A 9,003-nucleotide genomic window follows, 5' to 3' on the forward strand; every position below is an offset into this window, starting at 1 on the left:
CATGAACAGAGCAAACACAAAAAGAGAAATAATGTATGAGATCATGAAAAGGCAACGTAACTTCATTGGACATGTGATTAGGAAAGAGGAGTTAGAATGCATGGTAATTATGGAAAAGATTGAAGGGAAGAAAGCAAGAGGAAGACAAAGACAAATGATGATGGAGACAGCAGCCAGAGAACTGGAAATGAATACCAATGAATTGATCCACTTGACCCGAAACAGGAGTGTGTGGGCCATGGCAGTCAAAGCTCAAACTGGGCATGGCACCTGATGATGATGATGAAATTGGTTTATTATTGTCACATACACAATGAAATCTTGTCTTACATATTATACTTACAGGTATTTTCATTACAACAGTACCTCACTACGGCCTTGTCTTAGAACCAAATGTAATAGGAGCAGCTTACCCAGACTAAACCTGTCAAGTCTCTGTCCAGGCTTTCTTCCTCCAAAGAAAACATTTCCAACCTTGCTGGTCTAAGCTGATGACTAAGCTCTCTGGTAGTGTCTCCTTGGCAACTGGAGTCTCTTACATTACAATCTTTCCCTGGTACCCATCAATATGAGGCGAAGCATACTGAAGAAAGCACATCAGTGACTCAACTTCCTTAGAAGTTTGCAAAGAGTTGGCATGTCATCTAAAACTCTGACAAACTTCTACAGATGTGTAGTGGAGAGTACATTGACTGGCTGCATCACAGCCTGGTATAAAAACACCAATGCCCTTGAATGAAAAATCCCACAAAAAGTAGTGGATACAGCCCAGGACATCATGAGTAAAACCCTCCCCACCATTAAGCACATCTCCACAGATCGCTGTCACAGAAAAGCAACATCCATCATCAAGGACTCCCACCATCCAGGCCATGCTCTCTTCTCACTGCTGCCATTGGGAAAAATGTACAGGAGCCTCAGGACTCACATCACCAGGTTCAGGAATAGCTATTATCCCTCAACCATCAGGCTTTTAAACCAGCCACTTTCAAGAGCTCTTCATTTCATGTTCTCGATATTTATTGCTTACTTGCTTGTTTGTTTGTTTGTTTATTTATTTATTCTTTTGTATTTGCACAATTTGTTGTCTTTTGCACATTGGTTGCTTGCAGTCTTTTACTGGTTCTAATGTTTCTTGTGTATGCCCACAAGAAAACGAACCTCAGGGTTGTATATGGTGACATATACAGTATCCAATTTGATAATAAATTTACTTTGAACTTTGAAACTTGATCTCCCATCCACTGCATCATTTTTCTCAAACCAGCTCAATCTTTGACAAAGTTTTGCACACAACTATAGCGTCCAATCTTAACACAAATTAGCTGCAGCTTCATAACTAAATGTCAAAACATAACAACTCAGAAAAATATCAAAGGAGAACATTTACTCTTTTGTTAATTGAAGTCTGCATATAGTAAACTTGATCAGGTTCACGTTGTAAGATTCCAGCGTTGTATTATAAACACAAGAGATGTTGGAAATACAGAGCAATACACACACGATGCTGGAAGGACACAGAAGGTCATATAGCTTTAGTAGAGAGGAATAAACAGTTGATGTTTTGAGCCAAGCCCCTCATCAAGACTGCAAAGGCAGGGGAAAGAAGCTCATCATATTGTGTTGTTGTATTTTGGGCTGTTAAGTGATAAATATTGAGCTTATGGAAAACCTAGTTAATTAATTGTAGCTTTAATTTGAGCAGCACTGAGGGAGAGAGAGGGGGGAGGGGGAGAAGGGGAGGAGAGGGGGAGGGGAGGGAGAGGAGAGGGAGGGGGAGGGTTAGGGTGAGGGGAAAGGGGAGATGGGGAGGGAGGGGCAGGGAGGGGATAGGGAGGAGGAGAAGGAGGGGGAAAGGGAGTGGGAGCGGGAGAGGGGAGGGGATGGGTAGGGAGATGGGGAGGGGGAGGGGAGGGAGAGGGGAGGTGATGGGTAGGGGGATGGGGAAGGGAGAGGGAAGAGGAGACTGGAGGGGGAAGGGAGAGGGTGAGGGAGAGAGGGAGGGGAGGGAGAGGGGAGCGGAGGTGGAGGGGGATGGGGGAGGGATGAGAGCGTTGAGGGTGAAAATCCCAGGAGATTATCAGTATCTGAGATACTCAAACTATCCCGTCTGGCACCAACAATCATTCTGCAGTCAAGGTCAAGGTCATTTAGATCATATTTCTTCCCCCAGTCTGATGCTTGGTTTGACCTCTTGACCATGTCTGCATGCTTTTATACATTGATTTGCTGACACATGATTAGCTATTAGAATTTTGCATTAATGAGCAGATGTACCCAGTAAAGTGGCCACCAAGTATACATCCCACCCTGTCCCCTGGCAGCCTTCTTTACTGTCAAAAACTCCACCAACCGTTGTGTGCTCAGTGGCGGATAGAAAGAGCGTTTAGGGTGGAGGAGCATATGGCTGCGGATGGAGTGGGTGGTTTTGTCCTGGGTCCCGCCCAACTTCTTGAGTTCATGCTTGGCACAGACTTGATGGGCCAATGGGTCTGATTCAGTGCTGTATGTTCTAGATAGGCAAGTGAAATGTTCCTTCCCGTCAGAACGACCCAAGGAATGGTGGCGGTGGGGAGAGGTTTGTTCTACCCCCCCCGCCAAATAAACGGCAAAGGAATTCCAGAGTAACACACACAAAAATGCTGGAGGAACTCAGCAGGTCAGGCAACGTGTATGGACGGGAACAAACAGTCGCTGTTTTGGGCTGAGACCCTTCATCAGGGTGCTGATGATGAAGGGTTCTGATAAAGTGTCTCAGCCCAAAATGTTGACTGTTTATTCCCCTCCATAGATGCTGCCTGACCTGCTGAGCTCCTTCAGCATTTTGTGGGTGTTGCTCTGGATTTCCAGCATCTGCAGAATCTCTTGCGTAAAGGAATTTTAGAAACGTTTTTTCAAGAAACCAGTGCCCCTTGAACGGAGCCCCTTCCTGCTTATTCAATCCGTCTCCTCTGAATTAGTAACATGCCTCGGTCATTCTCCGGGCCACAATTAACTGCAAAGAGCTCATTTTCAACGCGGAGAGTCTGGCCCAGGAAATAGTTTGTCAAAAAACAAACGATATCATTTCGTGTACAATCCTTCCTTCCCCTCACATCACCTCTGTGGGAAAGGCTAGGCGGGCTCGGAGCCGAGTCAGCCACTTGAGTGCCTGCCGAATTTCGTGGAATTTGTCGTAACCCGAGTTTGCGAAATCCCATAAGGTGTTGCGTCGTTTCGGCGGGGTTTGGCCATCGGGCAGGAGCCAAAGATTAAAGTCATCGACAGTTTGACGAACTGCCCGGATTGGCGCACTAACCGGGAAGGGCTCGGTATTATAGGAATTCCATTTCGTGGAATATTACTCAGCCATGTCAGCTAAAAATGACTCCGTGACACAGGCAGGGAAACGCGATCCCCGCAGCCCGAGTTTGTTGCCGTTCACATCTGTAAGTCTTTCCTGCCGGATCGTATTTCCCTGTCTGATGGGGTTGTGCGGGGCTCATTCTGGCGTGCAGCTCACTGCTGTAAGGAAACCCTTCCCCATGTGTTCTCTCCCTCTTCCCCCCCCACCCTCTCCCTCTCCCCACCCCCTCTCTCCTCCACCCTCTCCCTCTCCCCCTCTCCCTCTCCCCCACCCCTCTCTCCCCCTCCCTCTCTCCCCTCCCCCCTCTCTCTCCCCCTCCCCCTCTCCCTCTCCCCCCCTCTCCCCACCCCTCTCTCCCCCTCTCTCTCCCCCTCTCCCTCTCTCTCTCCCCCTCTCTCTTCCTCTCCCCTCCCTTCTCTCCCCCACCCTCTCCCTCTCCCCCACTGCTCTCTCCCCTACCCTTTCACTCTCCTCCCACCCCCTCTCTCCCTCTCTCCCCCACCCACTCCCTCTCCCCCTCCCCCTCCCCTGCCCCTCCCCTCCCTCTTCCTCTCTCCCCCTCTCTCCCCCTCCCCCTCCCCCCTTTCTCTCCCCCCCCCTCTCTCCCCCCCTCTCTCTCCCCCCCCACTCACATGCACACACACCTATGCCTCCAGGACAGAGATAAGGGGCAGCACAGACAAACTGCTGGAGGAACCCAGCATGTCAGGCAGCATCTTGGAATTGAATAAATAGTCGACGTTTCAGGTGGAGACCCTATATCAGGAATTTCCTCACCCTGAGGCAAATGGATCTTTGGAACTCTGTCCAAGAGGACCGTGAAGCCTCAATCAGAATCAGAATCAGGTTTATTTTCACTGGCAATATGTCATGAAATTTGTTTGGCATGGTACCATGCAATACATTAAAAACAATGTTATAATAAAAATAAAACATGTAAATAGCGCAAAAGAGGGATATTGAGGTAATGTTCATGGATTTGTGGACTGTTTAGAAGTCAGATAGCCCAGGAAAAGAAACTGTTCTTAAGTCAATGTGGATGGTCAGGCGATGGTAGCAACAACAACAGGGCATGTCCCAGATGCTGGGGTCCATAGTGATTGATTCTGCCATCTTGGGGTACTGCCTCTTAGCATCATTCTTAATGGTGGGTAGGGTTTTGCCTGTGTAGGGATTGGTTGTGCCTACAAGCTACTGCAGTCTCGGTTCTTCGGAGCCTCTCAGCAAGGCTGTGATTGCAATCAATCCGAGCGCTCTCCAGTTATATAGAAACATGGCTGACATCAGCAACCTTCTGAAGTATTAACTTGTCGGCAGTTACATAGGAGTCAGGAGCAGTCGTAAGCTGATGCTCTCTCCAGCCAGCCCTGTCATTCAAGATCACAGTTGCTCCTCTATCTGACTTCCATCCCCATATTCGCAAGATGTAGTTCAGGGATACAGTACTAGAGATTTGGGCTTATCCAGATGTGCTGGCTGATTCTTCAAAGTGATTCATGTTACCACCTACTCTCTCTATCTATTACCCCATTACCATCCCACCCCCTCTATCTATTACCCCTGTTACCATCCCACCCCCTCTATCTATTACCCCTGTTACCATCCCACCCCCTGTATTACCCCATTACCATTCCACCCCCTCAATTACCCCTGTTACCATCCCACCCCCTCTATTACCCCCATTGTCACCTCACCCCCATCTATTACCACCATTATCCTCCACACCCTCTATTACCCCATTACCACTCACCACCTTTATCTATTACCCCATTACCACACAATCTCCCTATTTATTACCCCACCTCCTCTATCTATTAGCCTAGTACCAACCCACCAATCCTATCTATTACCCCATTATCACCCCACCCCCTCTATCTTTTACCCCTGTTACCATCACACCCCTCTATCTATTACCCATGTTACCACCCACTGTCTCTACCTATTTCCCTCATTACCACTCCACCCTCTCTATTACCCCTGTTACCACCCACTCTCTCTATTGCCCCAATTACCACCCCATAATATTGGTCTGGGCATGAGGTACAACAAAAAACAACATTCAATAATTGTAAAGAATAAAGAATTGCCTGAAAAAATGAACTTATAGGTTCATACATTATGGTATTTATGTATTTATTCATATTTTATTTTCTGTCCAAATTCAAGTTCAAGTGCTCGATCCTTGATCCATTTTCTTGCCGTCTCCATAGTTTGCTCCATGGAGTTGAAATACTAGTTTGGTTACATATAGGTCAAGGTATGCTTGATTTTTCTACATAGAGCCTCCAAATATATAAACTAATGTCTGCTAGCAATACCACAGGGCTGTCCTGGTTACGTGTAGAATAGCCCTGGCAAATAGTTTGTCACAGATACATTATTCCATCATTAATCCATCATTGAGGACCCTCACCATCCAGAACATACCCTTTTCTCATTAATACCATCAGGGTGGAGGTACAGGAGCCTCTCAACGTTTTTAGGAACAGCTTTTCCCCCTCCACTATCAGATTTCTGAATGGTCTGTAAACCCATGAACACTACCTCACTATTTTGCTCATTTCTGCACTACTTTTTTTATCTTTAGTATTTCTTATTGTGACTTATAGAAAAATGTATGTATTACACTGTACCTACCATACATGCAATCCATACATGTATTTATATTCATTGCATTTTTTTATTATTGTATTCTTTATCTTATTGTGATTTTCTTTGAGATGCATTAGAGCCAGAAAGTAACAATTATTTTGTTCTCTTTCACACTTTGTACTCGAAATGACATTAAACAATCTTGAATCTTGTAATGCTGCCTCAAAACAACAAATTTCACGACATATGTCAATGATAATACACCAGATTCTGATTCTGATTACTGGGATGGGACATCATTGACAAAGCTAAAATTCACTGCCCACCTCCTTTGTCCTTGAAAAAGTTGTGAGAGCAAGCCAGGTAAAATCTTCCTAGAATGATAGTGTCCTTCCCTAAAAGAAATGATCTTTCTGATAGCCTTGACTTGCCTCCTCTGTGACCACTGCCATTGCAGTATGAGACTGGGATCACATATAGGCCTAGAGCAGTAAGAATGGCAAACATAAACACAGAAGATTCTGCAGATGCTGGAGATACAGAGCAACACACACAAAGGAACTTAGCAGGCTAGGCAGGATCAGTGGAGGGGAATAAACCCTTCCTAACCCGAAAAGTTGACTGTTTGGACCATAAGACCATAGACCATAAGACGCAGGAGCAGAATTAGGCCATTCGGCCCATTGAGTCTGCTCCACCATTCCATCATGGCGGATTTAGTATCCCTGTCAACCCCGTTTTCCTGCCTCCTCCCCGTTACTTTTGATGTCCTTACTAATCAAAAACCTATCAACCTGCACTTTAAATATACCCAGTGGCTTGGCCTCCACTTCCTTCTATGGCAACGAATTGCACAGATTCACCACCAAAGTTTATTGCCTTCCAAGGATGGCACACTTAACTCTACTTGCTGATAACCAACTGAGTTTTTATTATAAGCTTCAGTAACCACTTTTTTTGCCTTCAGCTTGCTGATTTTAAATTTGTAAATCAGAACTAAAGTCGCAGTGCAAAGCAAAATAAACGACTAATGGTAAGCAAAAGAGATTCTGCAGATGTCGGAAATCTAGAGCGATGCACACAAAATGCTGGAGGAAGTGAGCAGGTCAGGCAGCATCTACGGAGATGAATTGACGTTTCTGGCTGAGACCCTTCATCCGGACTGGAAAGGAAGGAAGAATGTGCTGGAATAAGAAGGCAGGGGACGAGAAGGAGTACAAGCCAGAAGGTGATAGGTGAAGCTGAGTTGGTGGGGGAGTGTGGAAGAAGTAAGATGCTGGGAGGTGATGGAAAGAAGTAAAGGATTGGAGAAGAAGGAATCTTATTGGAGAGGAGAGTGGACCATGGGAAAAAGGGAAAGAGGAGGGGCACAAGGGGGAGGTGATAAGCAGGTGAGGAGAAGAATAGAGGTAAGAGGGGAGCCAGAGTGGGGAAATGAAGATGAAGAAAGGCAGAAGGGAAAATTCATGGAAGTTAGAGAAATCAGTATTCACGCCATCAGGTTGGATGCTATCCAGACAGAATATCAAGTGTTGCTCCTCCATCCTGAGAGTGGCCTCATCATGGCAGTGTGAAGACCATGGACTGATCTGTCAGAATGGGAATGGGATTTGGAATTAAAATGGTTGGCTACCGGGACATGTGGATGGAGCGAAGGTGCTTGAGAAAGTGGTCTGCCTACTTATGTCAGGTCTCGCCCATGTAGAGGAGGTCTCACCAGGACCACCAGATGCAGAAGACAACCCCAAATGATTCGCGTGTGAAGTGTTGCCTCACCCAGAATGACTACTTGGGGCCCTGAACACTTGCAAGGATAAGTGCCGTGAGGGAGGGATGAATGAACAGCTACCACTGTTACTGTGTGGTCTGGAATCTCCAGAGGAGAAGGCCCCGAATCCTTGGCTATGCATGTTTCGGCGGCCAGGGCTGGGTCAAAGGCACTCGGGAGGCTGTATCGGACGGGCTGGTCGGAGGCTCGAAGTTTTCGGATGGACTCGGTGTCGACTGTGGTCGGCTGCTTCCAAGGCAGCGGCAAGTTGATGGTGCCTGGAGGTTTATGGCAGGGAGTTTCTCCCTTTGCTGCCTGCTATCGGGGACTCGGGAGTCGATCGACTCAGGGACTTTTGAAACTTTTTTTTATTGTGCCCACGGTCTGTTCTTTATCAAATTATGGTATTGTTTTGCACTGCTGTAACTATATGTTATAATTACGTGGTTCTGTCAGTGTTAGTCTTTGGTTTGTCCTGTTTTCTGTGATATCACTCCGAAGAAACATTGTATCATTTCTTAATGCATGTATGCATTTCTAAATGACAATAAACGAGGACTGAGTGTTCTCATATCTAATCTAAAAAAAATCACGAAGGGCCTCGTTGAGTTAAATAGCATCTGTAGAGGAAGATGCTGCCTGACCCACTGAGTTCCTCCTGCAGTTTATTTATCGCTTTGCATTCTACAGTCTGCAGCCTCTCGTATCTCCATTGAGGTTGTAATGTTTGGATGTGAATTTTGATTTGGATCATCAGTCCTACCCAAGTAATGGATACGGCGCAGTCTGTCACTGGCAAAGCCCTCCCCACCATTGAACACATCTCCATGAAACACTGTTGCAGGAAACAGCATCCATCATCAGGGACACCCGCCATCCAGGCCACGCTCTCTTCTTGCTGAAGGAGGTGCAGGAGCCTCAGGACTCACATCACCAGGTTCAGGAACAGTTATTACGCATCAACCGTCAGGCTTCTGAACCAGCATGGATAACTAATATTAACTTCACTCACCCCTACACTGAACTGTTCCCACAACCTGTGGACTCACTCTCTAGGACTTTTCATCTCATGTTCTCGATATCTATTGCTTTTTTTTCGTATTTGCACAGTTTGTTGTCTTTTGCATGATTGGTGTTTGTCCATCTTATTGGGTGTGGTCTATTGATTTCTTTGTATTTACAATGAATGCACACAAGAATAATAAACTTACTTTGAACTTTGACCAGTCCAGTCCCCTGGAATAATGATCCAAAAGTATAATCACTAGACTCCTGGGATGGGGTCAGGAGCTCCCAA

The sequence above is a fragment of the Mobula birostris genome, chromosome 2 (genome assembly GCF_030028105.1).
Source record: "Mobula birostris isolate sMobBir1 chromosome 2, sMobBir1.hap1, whole genome shotgun sequence".
Classification (NCBI taxonomy): Eukaryota; Metazoa; Chordata; class Chondrichthyes; order Myliobatiformes; family Myliobatidae; genus Mobula; species Mobula birostris.